General features: G+C 47.8%; 1 long non-coding RNA gene across 1 annotated transcript in view; it reads right to left on the bottom strand.

Annotated features, from left to right (window-relative positions):
* The window catches only part of LOC139819811 (uncharacterized), a 79,748-nt gene extending 62,985 nt beyond the window's left edge, over positions 1–16,763 (bottom strand). Inside the window, exons 1-3 of the long non-coding RNA XR_011733818.1 lie at positions 16,645–16,763; positions 16,334–16,483; positions 5,880–6,013 (exon numbers count right to left, since the gene is read on the bottom strand). This is a non-coding gene — a long non-coding RNA (uncharacterized lncRNA). The remainder of the gene's footprint in view (positions 1–5,879; positions 6,014–16,333; positions 16,484–16,644) is intronic.
* Between the last annotated feature and the right edge of the window lie 1,539 nt (positions 16,764–18,302).

The following is an 18,302-nucleotide window of genomic DNA, read 5'->3' as shown; positions in this document are numbered from 1 at the left end:
CCGCGCGCGCCAAAGATGTTCCCGATTAATCGCGAAGGATGGGGATGGAAGGGAGAGAGATGGAGCGCGGATGGTTCCTCGCGCATTATTACTCCGAAAGATTCTGCAGATTCTCTCGGGAAAATATAATCTCAAAGGAAATTTCATTTGTTCCTGATTTATTTCGGCTTATGGAAGCTTCGAAAAAGATGATCCATTAAGCTATATTAAGTTATTGCGACATTCTTGATCGCAATCCGACTAATCATCGCGAATTGCTGTTGAGTCGATTCGATCGAGAAGAGAAAATCAACCTTCCGCGCTCGTCGATCGATAAGAGCGCATTTACGCTCACGTTGAATATAGCTCGCTGTCACGAAGCGAGGGAAGAGTTTGTACGTCCGTACCGCGTTGCGGTCATACGGTATAAATAAATCGCGAGGATGATTAAGAAGTCATAGGGGGAGAGAAAGAAGAGTCGCTTTTCGTTCAAAGTTTTATGACTTCTCCGCACGGCAGCTCTTCTTCCGCGCCACGTCACTATCTTTTCCGCTGCAAATATCGGGCTTCGTCTCCGACGATATATTCGCGAATCTTTGAGCAAGTTACGACGCGCCCTGTGGAAAATTTCAACGTGTCTCGGCCTTGAGGAGAAACGACGAATATACGATGTTATCCTCTCGCGAAGAAGAAAACACACCGGGAGGGAGAAAATACATTCTTATCGCACTTTGTTTTCATAGTAACGATCTATTGCCGCGCGCAGATTGCCCGATTTTCACGATAACGGCGTGACTTCCTCGCGTGTGCGACGTGAAAAAGCGCGATATCGTAATTCAGTGATAATGTCGCGGCGGTGTCGCGCGGTTTCCTCGCTCGAAGGGAAGTTCAAGGAAGGGCCCAAAGGCGAGTCAATCGCGGTCTCGCAGGTGCGCGTATCTCAAAGGCTGCGTGTTCGTGAATTCTCTATCGTTTCCACCATCGCCATCGGCCGACCTCCCTTCTTCGCGGATATAGTTCCTGGATGGGTTTGCGTTCCCGGGGTCGTTGAACCCGCGCGCGATCCTGCCGACGACGAGTTCACTTTCGATCTCTCGAGCTGTCTGTTAGCCGCCGCAACTCAGGGGGGCTATAGCACGCGCGATCGTTCAAAACTCAACCGACGTCGCTCATTAAACTATCACAAGTTTCAAGTCTGAAAGCACAGCTGCGGCAATGTAACTCGCCGCTCTGCCGCGGCCATGACATTTTATCATTAAAAAAAGATCTCTTAAAGGTAACGTGCCGCAGCGATATAAAGTTTTTTTTTCTCGCTGGAAATTTTATTTCTAATACTCTAAGTAATATTTGTGTTGTAGGGTTAATATATGTTGTCGTAAAGAATTTCGAATAAAAATTCTACAAAGCTTCTTCAAGAATACATTTTTTTTTTCAGTAAAATAATCGTTTCTAAAGAAATTCCTAAAATAAACAAAATTACAAAATTGCAATTCTGAAACGTTATGTACACAGGTTCGATTTGTTTGACATGCGAGCCCACGCAATCGGACAATTTTCTCTCGCATTCGTCCGATCCCCCTGCGGGGTGTATCGCGCCTGGAAACCCGAAGCGTTTTTTGCCGAGGCTTGGCGCGGTTTTACCGCCTGGCAGGTCTGCGACACGAATGCGCCGCGACCGTATTTCATAAATCCGCCGGTGTGTATCCTACCGCACGTGTCTCCTCTTTGATCCCACGGGAAAACGAGGATGCAACCTCCGTTTCTTGCGCCCGTGTGAATGCCACGTTTTGCATCGCGCGTCGCGCCGCGTCGACAGAACGACAAAAGCCGGGCTCGCACACACTACGTCGTAATCTGTTCGCGGTGGTTCGTATCGCGGCGGAAAGCGCGTTGCGGAGGCTCCGGGGCGTGTGATATCCGGTCGCTTCGCGCTTCGACGCGCTCGTTCCCCCCGTGTAGCAGTTTTATGCGCCCGGCGTCGCAAATGTTACGGGACGATTTACAAAAATGTGGTTTTTTTTCTGCCTTTTTTTTAGAAGCATCGCGCGCGCGGTATTCGCTCGGGTTGAGTTTTATCATAAACTATAAAAAAATTTTTCGCGATTCCACCGATTTTTTTTCCCCGAGGTATATAGATGAAACGACCGGCATGAAAACGCTGGTGCGCGCGTGCAAAAACGACATTTAAAGTTAAAAATATTCGCGTAGCCGTGACAGAGAATCCAGTTAAATGCAAAAACACTCGGAACACACGACGGAATTTTTCCGCGCGTGTCCCGACTCATTTAATGCGGGGACGCGGCGCGATGGAAATCCGGAACAATCCCGCCACGTACATTGACGCGTTCAACGATCACCATCTAGTTCAGACGCAACGGAGGAGATTCCAATCGACGAAAGACAGGCGGACAAAATTGAAATCAATAGGTACGCGTTGCCCGGATAAAAATGTCAATATCCGTGCGCCACTAGTTTGCTTTACACCGACCCGACAATGTTCGTTCCGTTGATTGTACAAAGTAATTTGGTTGGTTTAACTGGCGCGTGAATCAACAGCTTTTTTTCCCTTTGAACGGACAATCGGCCGACGAGCCGCTCCAGCGTCAGATTGTTCGCGTCACGATTCACTACCGGCGTATCCGGCTGTCCGGTAATTAATTGCTCGCAATCAATAGCGCTTTAATATTAAGAGTCACGCGATCCGACTGCCGATATACATAGATATTCGTGATAAACGACGCTGCGGTTGGAACTGGCTCCAAACCGATTCGCAAAAAAATTTACGAGCTACGCGAACAGGGCCGGTTTCGCCGCTGGCTGGGCAAAGGCTCATTGTAACACGTTATCAGGCGTTAATTCAAATAAACGAGGTTCGAGGCATCTTTTTCCCTGATACTTCCATCGACATAATCTCTGAGGAGAGTGAAACAATGTTGAGAGTCACTGCGGTGAAAGAAGGGGTGCAAAATATTTAGATCCGATCATAAGTGCCCGCGCTTTCGCCTAGAGGCCGTCCTAAACAGCCCTTGTTTACGTTTACGGCTTTGGGTTTGACGATCGCGTGTTACGTGCTCGTTCGCTTGCATGCATATGCACGTGCACTTACACGCGTTGCACACACGACCCTGATATAGAGAAAGAGCAAGGGAGAAAGAGGGGGGGGGAGAGAGAGAGAGAGAGAGAGAGAGAGAGATGGATTTTGCCACTGCGTGCGTGTAGATACCAATCTCGGTAGCAGGGGTTGAAATCGGCCGCGGTAACCTAACCCCATAAACTCTCTACGAGCCGCCGCCCTTCTCTCAGAACTTAATTCGTCGAGGGTCGGCGAAGAGCCGAGCGAGAGATCGAGGGGAGAGGGAGAGAGAGAGAGAGGGTCGAACAAAGGGGTGACGAGGGTAGTAGAGAAGGAGAGGGTGCGAGAGGGTCGCGCGTTTATGGGGTGAGTTTCACGCGATGGCCATCGCCATTTATTGCCAATTTGCTAAATGAAACGTGCCGCGCGTACATCGTACGATTATTAGTACCCTCTGTCGCGTAGTCTCCCCCAATTCCAGTCGACTCGAAACGCGTCTATCGACTCCGCCGACTATTGAAGATGAAATCATGGATATATATGTTTTACCACCGTCGCGTCGGCCGCTATTTTAGAACATTAGAATTAGAGGATTCAGAAATCGAAACCGGTATAATCCTTGAAATCAGAAGGGGAAAAGGATCGTTTGTTCGCGACGATTGATGGCGTATGTATAATCTTCGCCTGTATTGTAGCGTCATAAAATTTGAGGATTTTAATTTCCATTAAAATTCGGCGATTCTCAGTCAATTACGCACATTAACACAAGCGCGAAAATAATGCTCGTGCAAGAGGAGGAACAAAAGGAGAAGGAGAAGTACGTGCGAAGGCGCCTAAGGCGAGAGGAGGGGCGGTGGTTTGAGTTTAGAACGGAACAGACGCGGGGACGAGTCATAATAAAAAGATTTATTCGGCTTTTATCCCGGAGTTATTCAGCTCTTTCCGCCCGAGCCCGTGAGCCCGCGTCTTTTTTTCTCTCCCTCTCTCTCTCTCTCTCTCCCCGTCCTTCGCTTTCCTTTCTTCTTTATAAGTCTCCTCGGGCGGAGCAACCTGAGCAAGGAGCCCGAGAAGATGAGACGGAGATAAAGGAAGAAGAGGGGCAAAGCCAGAGGGTCCTGATTAAAATATACGAGCCGCAGCCTCACGGATTTCTTCTTATAACCCCGGGTCCTTATATATCCCTCCCTTTCGTTTGCGCGCCCCAGCGAGAGGATACCGGGGGCGCGCATTCAGGGAATTCGAAATGAGATGCCCGCCATCGCGAATTCACGCGCCGCGTTCCGCGCGAGGCGCGAAATTGGACCGAGCGTATATATTTTACGTGCCGGATTGGAGGGCGGATGCCGGATATATCGGGATTATACCGCTTTATACACCGTCAAGACGGCTGATGCGCGTAAACACAGTTACAATGTAAATCCGCCGCGCTTTCCTCGCAACGCGCGCGCAACGGCGGAGTCTGCTACAGCCGTTTTCAATCGTACCGCGCGAATGATGTACAACACTAATCGAGAGGAAGATTGAACGAATGAGTATGGATAGAGTACACGTGTACGGGAGGGGGGGGGGAAGGAGAGGCGGGTTTACGAAAGGACCGATCGGACGAGCTGTCGTTTAATTTGTCCCATCGATAAATCGCAATTAACGTCGATCACTTATTATTCGCTATTCGCAGCGCGGATTATTTGCTGACGTCTCAGCTGTTTCTGTATGCGATATCAATCGGTTACTCAATATTCAATCAGCATTCCGGGCTCGGTTACATATCTCTCAGTTACAGTTACGTCGTATATGTTACTGATTTCGACGACACCACGGCGTCCGGATGGCGTAACAACTATGAGCGAACTCGAGCGAACGTCACGTTTGCTTCAACTATCATAACTTTGCTGCAATCGACCGGATCGCTAAATCGAGGAACACAGGTGGCACGACGCGTATTTTACGATCGGAGCAAGGAACGATCAACGACGGAAATTATTCGTATATATATAACTGGCACTGTAAAATTGTCGTCGTTCAGTCGCGCTCCCTTGTCAAGTTCTGTTTTATGTATCGTCACCTAACCGGGACCCGTTCGCCATCGCCACAGTCGATCGTTATGTTACGATATATAGCGATACATATCAGGGGGACTTCCTCTTTCCTGTTCTTTCCATGCCATATAAAATAGATTTAATATAAGTGTGTTACATAATTATTTCTGTCTCTTTTATCATCAAAGTTGATAGAGAATTTTGAAACGGACAACGAACATAACCGAAAACAAAAGAGACCTCTCAGCTCACTTTTAGCTATTTTTTAAATAATCCAGTTTTAGCCTAGTAATAGTATTTTCTAATAAACATAAATTTCTTATAACTAACCGCATATAAAAATTCGAAAATTGTATTGAGATTCAATCATATCATCGGTCATCGCCCCTTTTTTATGTTTTTATATGTATACATTTTTGCATCTAAGTATACATGTATACAACATTGCAACACTGAGAATTGCTTTTAAATTTTTAATATTTATATTTTTACACACAAAATTATATTTAAAAAGTAAGAGAAAAATTTTGTTTAAATATATAATCTATTAAATAATGCAAAATCTAAGCAAAACAACGAGAAAATCAGATGTAATCTATTAAATATTGCATGCTACATTAAAATCAATCGAATGTTTTTTTTATGTCGCAAAGTAAATTTTAGAATCTTACCACAATCAATATCGGTTCATGACCGACTAATATAAATACGGTTTGATATAAGAAATGAACGCATTAAACGGTAACAACTACATGACAAAAATAAAAATCAATAGATATATAAAGACTCACAAGCCAGAAGAAACGTCATCCAGTTCTTCGTCGTAACAAGGTCGTAACAACGTTGTAACTGCTTCAAAGTTCGGCATGTCATGGTTGATGACGGTCGGTGAGAAATGTTACGAGGTCCGACACGAATGATGGATCTGCAGCACAATCCATATTGTTGTCAGAATAAATTTTTCATATTTTCGATACACGTCTTTATGAATTTTCATGTCAACGTAGATATTTCGTTATATTACCAACGTTATCAGAAAGAGAGAAAGAAAGAAAGAGAGAAAAAAAATTATTTTTAATTTAATACATTACAGATTATACATATTTCAGCAAATATTTTAATATAATTGACATATAACACATTAACCCCAAGATAATCTATGTAAAAAATTCTTTTGTTCCGCAACAAACTACGTGACTCATGTAATTATTTTTAATAATTCTTTTTAGATAAAGGTAATCAATCAACCGCGCAAATTTTCATTAAAAAAAGATTTAATAATGTGCGAGTAACAAAGTTAAAATATGCTATTAATAATAATCAACATATCAGGTCATTTGATGTTGACAGGCATTGTCAACATTAGTCGTTTAATATACACACCGTCTATATGTAGGGAGCAAAGACAAAATCATATGACCAGTGATAATCAATTTCATCTGAACTGTGAAAATCAATAACAGATGACAGATCGATACGCACGTAGTTACGGATCTCAGGGCGCGAATTTTACGCGATATATATGTAACTCTGTGCTAATTATTGGCTACTCTATAACTCGAAAGTCATTGTGACATCGGCACTTTCGTATAGTAGAGTTTTAAAGACTGCAATTAATTTCCGGAATTGAAGTATTGTGATTGCGGGACACCCTGTATAGAAAGTGGTGGCGTATCCACGAAACCGATATACAGCCCGACAGTGGTCGGTGTACGTATCGGTGTTTATGGCGATAACTCCGGGGTCCGCGCGCGATAACGATCCGCGATATACCTCTAAACGTCGCGTCGATACGCGGCGGTTTTGTGTTTCGTAAAACATTATCGCTCGTGTTACCGATGCCGATGCTAATCAATTACAGCTTGACCAACGTTGCACCGCCACGGGACTGTAGCTACAGGCATTATTGCGTTCACTCATTTGTCCCAGACGTCCGACGTCCAATTCTATCGCGTTCTCGCCCCCCCCCTCCCTCCCCCATGTGTCGCACGCGGGAATCTCGAAATAAGATTCTCTCTGATTAAAGCAACGCGACACTCTCCGTTTAGCCGTGTGCAGTATAGGATTTCAATTTTAATGACGAATTCTAGGAATTAAAACGTCAACCTAGTCGAATGTGACAAATACGCAGCTTCTCAAGAACGAGAAAACAACATAATGCCGAAGAAGCGAATCGTGATGTCGAAAGCGGAGGCGTCAGAGTTAGAAACGAGCAAAGTTAAAAGTCGCCTCGTTGTTACTGCTCTCTCTCTCTCTCTCCTCCCCTGTCTATCTATCTATTTATCTATCTTTCCGTGGGCGTGGAACATCCGTTATCAGATCGCAGAAGATTCAAAGGTCTGCATGCGATCCAGGCCCGAAGTACATTACATCCTCAGACTGCGTCACCCAGCACCGAGTCTTGTTTATCATCGCAGTCATATTGAGGGGGATGGGGGCGCGCGTTTTGCCGGAGACTCAAAAGAGAGACTCCTCTTCCATGGGTCGCGCAGCCGTAACGTAATTACGGGCGCGCTTAATTTGTTTGAAGTACATTGCGAAGTACGACGCGACGCGGCAGAGGTGTTAATGGCAACGCGAGACCCCATCCACTTGCACCGCGAAGCTTGTCTAGCCTCGACTCTTTCTGCCAGTTGCAGGATGCTGCGACGCGACTATAAGCTGCCTCTCGCAAATTACGGAAAAGGGTGGGGAAAACTCGGCGAGAGAACCGGGGGATGGTCGCTATCTAACGCGATGAAAGGCTGCGTCGGATCTATACACATACAGGATGCCATAGCACATACAAATAGTGTAATTAATTCTTGATTCGAAAAATATATTTCGAAATATACAGTCCAAAATATATCACAATAATAAAACATTTTCGAGAGGTTGAGTTTTAATTTCTGACACTTTGTAGGTTATAAAATTGATAATATATAGATAACTATCGAAAGATAAAGGTTATTTTAATTGATCTGATCCAGTTTGTCTGATTGTCTCGGTCCTACTATCATCTTCGGCAAACAGCTCTGCCAATTCGTGATTGTGCCGATGCGTTGATATTTATCGTATCAATAAGGAGCGCGTAAAATATGATCGGCGTACGCCCGCCCACCAACAGCCCGTTAAATAATGTCGTGCAAACGGATACGTGGTGTACGTGTTCATTGTTATTTAACATCGGTCGGTAGCAATAACATGGACGGACGTAATGCGCCGGTTTGCGCACCACCGGCACAAAATTGTCCAATACGTGAAATATAATATTCCCGATAGAAATAATGGAGAACGCGTGAATCGTTAATACAAATAAAGTAATCGCTTATATAAATCAATGGCTCTTCCGCGCCTCCCCTTCCTGCACGGCGATTCTGCCCGTTAATTCCGAATTGTCGTGAATTTGCGCTGCGTGCCAATCTCCTGGTATAACGCCATGTGTATATCGTGAAAAAAAAAAGATAATTGGAACGGCACGTGGATAAACTTGCGTCGCCTCGTATTCACAATAATTAGTTAATCGGATTCGTCCCCGTCGCGCCGCTACACACCCGAATAATCTCCATTTCGGTCTCCGCGCCCGGAACTTGGGCGTTACTTCCGCCGCGGAAACTCTGATACATCGTATCTCTCGGATGCGCGCAACATTGCTTTTGGATTACGAGCACTAGGAGTGTAGTACTCGCTACTCGCGAGAGTTAGAGGAGTCAAAAGAGAAGGAGGAGGAGGAAGAGGAGGAGAATGAAGTGGATGAGGACCCGTGGTGGATATACACTTACATAACCACACACGTACGCGGATATGTCACAGTAACGCAGGTCGGTTGCCTTCAGCCATATCGCCAGCGAGAGTTTGGCCAGCCAGCGAGTTGATCTCGTTGGTGTTGGGGCGCGTTGACGTGGATGTTACAACGAATGAGAGAGACAGAGAGAGAGACCGAGAGAGCGAGTGAGTGAAAAGAGCGATGGTAGGCAGAGCGGTAGAGTTTCGAAAGGGACGAAAGGGGAAGAGGGTTCGTAGCCAGAGGGGCCGCTCGAGCGAGTCTGTTAATTGGACCAATTACAGTAATTACTGAAAGTTTCGGTGCGGGCTACGAGGGAGCGAGACGGGGAGATAGGGCCGTAATACGGCACCACGACGAGCACACGATTGCGACCGCCGCCGCCGTCGCCGCCGCCACCGCCGCCGTCGCCATCGCCGTCGCCATCGCCGACGCCGACACCGACGCTCTCGCGTTCTCTCGCTTCCCTCTGTTAACGACGCACACTGACACCACACCGACACATACTCGACGCCCACCGCCCGCGACATGACACAGAGCCGGGTATTAGCGATGACGCGTACTGGAGGGTACTTGCGGCTGGATACGCTTGTTTTCGTATTTAACCCCTCGGTGTCCCCGCGCACACTTTGACCCTCTCGTTCCTCCTCGCTTCGCTCCCCGTCTGCGTTATCAACCTCCATTAGGAGTAGCCGTACACGAAAGTGGCTCTGATCGAATTAGCGATTATCATTCGGCGTTCGAGGGAGGCTTCTCCAACGAGAGAATTTGAGGGTCGGGCGTCGGGCGCTCTCATTTGTCGGAGGCGGCCGTAAAAATATATTGAGAATAAAAAGTTACGCGTTCGCGAGAGAAGTCGTGTAAACGAGAGCGAGCGTCTTGCCGCAGACGAGGGACAAGAGGGTGCTACTAAAAAAAGAAAAGGCGGACGATGGACCGTTGGTGAAGTGTGTCGGATTCCGAAGAGCCGCTGCTCGAATCACCGGGGTAATAAAAACTAAATGAGGAACAAAGCCCGCGCCTTTAGCGATCGGAAGCGGAAAATACAGCCGCGGGAGAAACGATGGGGCGATTGAAGACGTGCTGGGAATAATGGTGGCGGAATTACGCGCTTGGCAACGGCTCGAGAGTCGAGAGGGGAAAAGGGCCACGCGATAGATCGAAATGGTGGTCGGGGGGGTTAAGGATGGGAAAGAAAAGGGGTCGGCAAGAAAATCGAGAGAAATTAATTTATAGGGCCTACACAGGTAATTAAGTTTTCAGAAGGCCGGGGCCCGGCCTAACTCGAGCCCCTCCGAGTTTAAGTCGGAATCCCACATCTTCCTTCTCTCAGCCGGCGGGGGAGTCATTTTCGCCTCTTTTTCTTCCTGAAATTCAGACGTTCGTTCCGTCGCCGCCTGTTGGCGACGACAATAGGGGAGACTACGCCCCCTTTCCTTCCTTCCGCTGCGGTAAATCACGTTCCGTTTGGATCGAAGGGACCGCTCGGATCGCGGAACTCGTTGATTTTTATTGCCGTCGAGCCACGATTTATTTTACTTCGTTACGTCGTATCGAGAGTTGTGTTCGACGTCGGATGCCTTCGGGGGTCGCACGGCTGGATGTTTGTGTGCGAGCGCACTCGTAAGCGACGCGGCGGGTAGGGGCGTAAAAATCTGTTATATCCGCCGCCCACGCGAGAATTCTTCGCGATGATAATCTGGGAAAACGGTGTTGCCGCCTAAGTCGCGAGGGTTGCGCGCGAGGGGATAACTTATCCTTATCTCACCCTTCAGCGGCATACCCCCGTCTCGCCCACGACGACGAGGGGGCGGTGGGCCGCATATCGCGACGCCCTTTGCCGATAACGTTCCCCCGGGCCGCGTGTCGATGATGTTCCATTTCCGTGTTGCGTGACGCCGCGAACTCGCGTGTCAAAAGTCACCTTCAGCGATGCGAACGACAGGGATCTTTCAACCCCCTCGGATTATATTACCGTCCGTCTTCTCTCTACTTAAACAAAAAACTATAATTAAGCGAATCGTTTATATTTAATTGGGACGCGAATGTATTTTGACACGTTAGATGTCCGAAATTGAAGATCGCGTCTCGAATTACGAGAGAGAGTTTTACGCATCGTTCTAGAATCTAGAAGCACCCCATATAGTGTGCGCGCACCGTCAATCGCGTATGTTCGCCCGCGCACGTATGCATACGCGAGGACGCAAACGATTTATACCAATTTGCCCAATAATTGTTGCTGTTATGTTAATTCTCAATCAGCGACGCCGTTCGCCTCGCTTCGCATCCGCGTGCGTGACATGCAAATTCAGTCTGGTGTATGCGCAAAACGCGCCGCGGGCCAACGGAGTCCGCGACGGAGAGAGAGACGCACACACGGATACAGAGGCAGAATATGAGCGTGCGAATTGACGGAGCGTGACAGCGAGCGCGGTGTCGCGCGTGGGCGATGAAGAGACGGAAGTACACCGGCGACGACTAGATTGGGCTCGTCGAGATTCGTTTCGCTCGGTTAACACGCTCAACGTGCGCACATAGAGATAAGTAAATACAGTTAATCCCGGGAAGATGAATTTTCTGAATTTTTTTTTTTAATTGCAACTCCAAAGTAAACTCCGTTAATATCTTCTCGCGCAACGTTTACTCCCGAAAACGACCTGTGATATCTTAAATATGAAATTTTTTAAATCTTTTCTTGCGGAGAATATATTGTAGCGTATTCGCGACTTTGCGACGTTGCCTCCCCATCGTTCCAGTATATCCAAGCTCGAGCCAAACGAGTGCGGATATCCAGGTTTACACCCTTGTAAAAGTTTCATAGCCATATTCCACATCCACACGTCGTTAATTTTAGCGCGAGCGAGCGAGCGAACGAGCGAGCGGCTCGCTTTATTTTTACCGACTGACCTCAACACGATCGTTAAACCGTAGCGGATGTTTTCCCAACTTACCGGACTCTTTTTCTCTTTCATTCTTTCCCTCCGGCGAGATTGTGAGTGCACACCCTCTCTCTGACGAACGCGACTCACCGTCGCAGTCGATTACATGGCGTATCGGGATAAGCTTAGCGGATGACTTCAAATTAGCGTGTTCTTTTTCGAACGTAATCGTTGGAATAAAATCGTAGAAAAAAAAGGCTGCGTGCGTGCACAGCCCTAAGCCGACATAGATATACTAGCTTCGGGAGAGAGCGGACGATTGCGAGATTCGGTCGATTGACATGGAGGTCGATAGCGGGCGTGTCGCCAGGGATGGCAACGTGTCAATTCCGAGGAAACAGGTGCTCAACGCCTCTGTGACAGCATGTTCGAGTTCTATCGGGTGCGCTGCGGCCAACGGAGATCGCGACGGGACGAAGGGCGGGGAGGGGAGAGGTGGGGAGGGGAGGAGGGAAGAGGAGGAGGTGGAGGAGAGTCCGGGGGAATGAGAGAGAAGGTAAATTCTGTGCGCGGAGAAGCGCGACGCCGACACCGTCGACGTCGACGCCGGCCCGCTGGATGGTAGGGTGGTAGGGGGCTAACACGGGGATCGCGTGTTGAACATACACACAGTTAGCACCGCGCTCGAGGGGGTTAGTCGGGAGTAATGTCGGCTTGCCGGATGTTGGCAAGGGTTGTTAATAGGCCACCACGGTCCCTGGTTCCGCCCGACCGCCTGTCTCTCCTCTCTCTATCTCTCTCCCTCTCTCCGTCTCTCGCTGTGCTTACTCTTCCTCATCCTCGTCCTCATTGGATCCCGTCGCTTGCCGGAGCCCCACACCGCCGCACCCTCGTGATTGTATCAACAGCCTCATCAGGCTCATCCCTCTAAACCTACTCTGCGCGACCGTTGCACCTCTCGACTGCCACCTACCGTCCTCGACCCTGGAATTTAACGCGCGCGCGCACACACACATACACAACAGCTAAGACCAAATCAACGAATGAATTCGCAGAGATACCTATCCACAAAGATTCGATCCCGAATAGGGGATGAGTTTGGGATAGGTCGGTGAATCCCCCACGATGACATCGTCGGAAAATTAAGAAAACACGGGTCGACCCGCATATGCGATTTAACGCGACTGCCAGGCGTGTCCGAGAGCACCCCAGCGAACAAAGCGCAAGGGGTGCGTATAACGAAAAGGGGGCCACATGCTCGTGGACGCGAGCTACGGGGCACCACGGAGATAATGGATATGAGAACTCGTAGCGCTCAATTTTCGGAGGGGAGAATCCCCTCGGAGAATCAAGGGCGCAAGGGTGAGAGGATTCACTTTCTATTTTGTGTACTTTGCCACTCTCGCAACAGTATCCCGAGCTGCATTCACTATATCCCTCGGAATTTCCGCGTGAGAGAAGTTTCGGGAAAGTAATTTCGAAACGGATCTAAGAGCGCAATCATAATATCACCGATACCGATCCCGATGTAAAAATTGCTCCAACCCTATTAATAGAGGTGGAGATGGTTTTCCGAGTTTTGCGCGTTTGCTCGTGCATAATATTAACGCATAATATTAATAAAACGCATTTGAAAGTGCGCGTAGTGCGTGTACGGTTACGTTTGTATTCATTAAAATAATTAATTAAAATAATGTAACGAACGAGACGTGGTCCGCAAACATCAACGAGATTAATATCAAATATAAACATCGGGCGATATCTCGAAAACGTGCGTGCATGCGTCCGATCACGTACGATACACACGCCGCACCCTCTGCAATCGTGAATTTTATTGCGCCTACCCTACCGCTGCCGCCGCCACCCCCGTCAATCGTCCTTTTGCCCGACCGCAGATATGTATCCAACCAATCGAGGGCAAGCTCATGTACGGTGGCCCTCCGACAGACCGAAAATGGTTGCCACGCGACAAATTGGCCGGCGATTGGCACCCAAAAGGGGGAAACGGGCGCGACAGGCAAGAGAGAAGTTTTTACTTTCTCGATCTTCTCGATCTTCTTCATCGTCTCAATTAATTCGCCCCTCCCTTCCAGCTATAATTGCATCGATGAAACGGGTGAAACGCTAAACGAGCATTCTTCGCGACGTTGTCTTCTTATCCTCGAATATGCCGCGATCGTATAAGTGTCTCAACGATATTGCTGGGAACGTTTTTCGTCTCGTATGATTTAACGAAATCGACGCGTATGCGCGTGTATAGCTGGTGTATAGCGTAAATGCTGGCTGCGTGCTTTCATGCCCGCATTGTTCGCGAGGATATTTTTTTCTCTTTTATCGTTCGTACTGGCGGTAGGTATTATTGTGTTTGTCGTTCTCGGTATACACACGTGCGTATTGACTGATTGCAGCGATTTAAAATCATACTCGTTTAAATATCGCGTACGTGCGCGTGGCGTAACGCGCGTTTCGCCAAATTCCGAAACGCGCCCCACACTCGCCGAGGGTCACTCGCGGATATTTGTATTAATAATAATTTTTGAAAACTCCTCGAATTGTAAAGGAAAAAAAAATACTGTTTGCGTAATGAGAAATCTCGCCCTTTCTGGTTTTGCAAACTTTTTATTGTCTTGCACCAGTTTCCACCTTACGGTTCTTGGCACGAGATTTATTTTCTTCGCGGACTGTACTTCAGCCTCCCCTGGTTCCTTCCCCCAAAAACCGGTACATCGGCACTATAGTGCACGAGGTAATGAAGTGGCAACACGGCGTTTCCAGGGGTCGAGAACGGGGGTGAGATTGATACCTCCAGTCACGTCGGACGGCAGGGAGGGATGAGGTGTCGAGAAACCGGATCGACGATGTAGGGGGAGCAAGTAGAGAACAAGAGAAGAGAAGAGGGCGAAACGGAGAGAAAATGCCGATAGTAGGACAGAGATAGAAGAGGCGCGAAAAGGACACGGAAGTTGATTTCAGTTCTGGAGGAACAAAGAGAGCGGAACGGAGTAAAGTGGATGGAGAGAGAAAAGTGTAGAAGTTTCGGTCGGTTAGATATTCCCCAACGACGCGACGTCCGCTCGTTAATTTAAGAAATTAGAAAGAGCCAGATCGGTTTTCTGTGTTATCGTGATCTTAATTGAAACTCTAAAATGAATCGAAGTATACAAGTGTACAATTTATTTATTTCCTTAACAATGCCTATCAAATAAATAGCTGTCATTTGATAAATAAAGTATTTCTAATTTGATTGATCGTACATTCTCTTTTTCTGTGTAACTCGTGTGTTCGATACGCGTTAATGAATGACACGACACATATCTTAAAACAATAAAGAGAACACTCTCCGGCGAAGCTGGCGCTCTGCATTGTTCGATCCAACCCCGTCGAAATCGACGCATTCGAGCCTCGAAAGAAGTCGAGAGGGACTTCGACGTGTGCACAAGGGCAGGGGGTGGGAAGAGTGTGAGAGAGAGAGAGAGAGAGAGAAAGAGGGGGAGAGAGAGAGAGAGACCTGCAAATAAATTTTTCCCGAGCGGGCGAGCATACAAGCGCTCTCGACTCGGCCGAGTCGGCTGCCTATCTACTACCGGTACAACGCGCGGAGTGGCCTTTCGTCCTCGAAAGGATGTTAAGAGCCTCTCAAAAGTGACAATGCGCTGTGGCGCCAGATACGACGACGATAAGCAGAGTTTCGAAAAGAGGAACGAGGCTTCGGCGGTCTCCTCGAAATCTCCGGTCAATATTGAGTAAACGAGAACGACAATTCTTGTCTTTATTACGTGAGTTACACGCGGGAACACGCAACGAGGGAAGGCCCAATGATTGCGGATAATTGCTTTTCTACCGTTGCGTATATCTTTCGCTGCATTTTACGCAACGGCCGCAACGTTACGCTCCATGTCGATTGTATTTGTTATTGAAACGTATCCCGTATAAAACGCGAACAAAATTCAATTTTTTTTGCACGGACTAAAATATATTCGATTCGTTTCCCCGCGCTCTTTTTCTCTCTTCCCTTTCCGTCCTTCCGATCCTCCCTCCCTCCCTCTTCCCTTCGTGCGTTCAACGCAATTAGTCCGGGAAGTTATTAAATTGCACGCGACTCGATACGATGTGACACAAAATTGCAAGCGGCAAACGCTTTGGAGTATTCATTAAATTTTGTCGCGCGCAAAACGTATTTGCGAAACAAATTAAAAACAAACAATCCCCCTCGCGATACTGAACGCGGAAACAACTTTTCCTCTTTCTTTATTTATTTCTCTCTCTCTCTCTCTCTCTCTCTCTCTCTCTCAATAAGTGTTTAACATTCCATATGCAATATTATTAGTTTCATTAATAGACACTTTTGATGAGAAGTCAAGACGCATTAATGACTTCGTAAATTTTTCCACGATCCCGAATAAACAGATAAATGTTACATCACAAAGTCTGCGATAGTTGATAAGAAAATATACCCCCACACACAAGCACTGAACGATATAAAAATATCTATACGTCCTATATGCACTAGGTATGTACATTTATAAGCACTAAATATTTCTGCATCTCTCGTTGTACAATATGGCAACTGTTCGCTACTTGCATGCATAAATGTGGAATTTACCTGTGAGTTTAGCTACTCTTTCCACTCCTTTCGTCTCACGTTTCGTCACCTTCCTTCCCAGGTTCTTATCGTCCTTCTAGATTAACTCTCGGCTGGTGCGAGTCCGCGGCATGGCGATGAAAAGATTTCCCCGGGTTCGTAATGCATTGCCTGCAAGCACGTACGAATGCTATAACGGTACAGCGATAATGACTCATTAATGCGCGAGATATTTACGCGCCCGAGCTTGCGGCGAGGAGGAGGAAGAAGGGGAGATAGGCTAGAGTTCAGGCGGCACTCGGGGATTGATTATCTCGTGCTGTTACAGTCACCTGCAGGCGTAGGCGATGTTTATAACTACTACGTGTCCCGCATGCGTGTGAGTACGGCGAGGCGCGGGGCCCCCGGTAACCGGAGGCGGGGATGAAGTATTATCGTCAGCAAATATTTATGTCATGCCGAGCTTTGAATCACATCCCTCCCTTCCTCTCCCTCTCGCTCTTCCGCGCGTCACCGGTGGAAGAGACGCTATTTACTCGCTAGATTAGGCCGTCGTGCTCGCCTCGCGCGAAATTTTCGCGACGCGTTGTTAGGTGACGCGTAGTAATAATAATCGTTTCGCTCGCGCGTCGATAGCGCCGTTGCGTAAAGTTATCACGGAACACATGGAACGATCGACGACGCACTGTTTACCTTTATCGCCTCGTCATCGATGCGAGAACTCTGAAAAAAAATGTTGCGAAATATTTTTTTGTTCGCGCGGCAGAGTGAGCGAGGTATACTGTCGAGCGCAACAAAATATCGGAATATACATCGGTCAATGTATTAGGCAACATTGCCAACCTTGGTGTGTACGGGCCGAATGCATGTTTTACGATGTTTAGATTGTTTATTACATATATGCAATAAAGATTTGCCGTGTTTGGCATAACGGTTATTTACCGTCGACGGAAACACTCGACACAGTGCGTTATCGCGCGCCGGTTGACGCTTTAGAAATTAATACGCCGATATCACATATTAATTCGGCGCGATCGATAATACATGCACGGCGAAACGGTAAACGACCCAGTCGGATAAAAGCCGACGACCATATGTATTTTTAATGACGCGGACTCGAGAGCGTAGCGGACTTCTGAACGACGTCTAATAAAGGTCCGCCATTACGGGCCAATTGCTCAGTCATCGTTAAGGTTAAAAGTCTACGAGAGCGGTTTCGGTGCTCGAGGGGCGATAATTCGCAAATGGCTCGTTATACGGCGAAACGTCATCGCGCATCCTTCAGCTGGAACACTTTACACGCTGCTTAAAAATCGAGTACAGTGTCTTTGAAAAATCGGCGTCGTTAGTGCGCGCGCGCGCGCACGTTTTGTAGCAACTTCACTAATAAATACATAAATCATATACGCTGCTTTAGATTCTTGGTAAAGCCGGGAGACGTCGTTCCTCGTTTAAATAAATTACCCAACGAGAGATTATCGTGCGTTAGATAGACGAGAATCTGCGGATACGTCTACAATAGACACCTGCTTGATCCCGTTTAAGCCAACGAGGGAGAAGCACCGCGTAAGGCGAGAACGCCGGGACACGCACTCGCCTCCGGTTTATACCCGCGCGCCTTGCAACACGCCTTGAAAGGCAGGAATTATTTTCACGAGTTCCAGGCAGGCAGAGGCTTGTCGCCCTTTGTGGGCCTCCTCTCACGCTGCAGGCAGGTGCTCGAGCGTCGCGGCCGCGCTTGAATTCTCTCTTTACGGCCCGTAGCCTGCCCCTTCCATCGCAGAAAAACGTCTCCATTCACGCTATACGCGTTTTAATCCCGCCGTGTGTCTCCGCTGCGCCCGGCCTCGCACTTTTATCGGGCCGTCCGGAAAGCCCCGGCCAACGATTGCGTTCGCCTTGTTCGATCGACGAGCCGGTTATCGATCGCGAGGAAACGACGCGCCGTATATAATAAAATATTGTCGCGCGAGATAGCGGCGCGATTAAA

Source organism: Temnothorax longispinosus, chromosome 9 (assembly GCF_030848805.1).
Source record: "Temnothorax longispinosus isolate EJ_2023e chromosome 9, Tlon_JGU_v1, whole genome shotgun sequence".
In the NCBI taxonomy this organism is placed as follows: Eukaryota; Metazoa; Arthropoda; class Insecta; order Hymenoptera; family Formicidae; genus Temnothorax; species Temnothorax longispinosus.
Note: the sequence above shows the minus strand (reverse complement) of the source record. Positions and strands in the feature narration are given on the sequence as shown.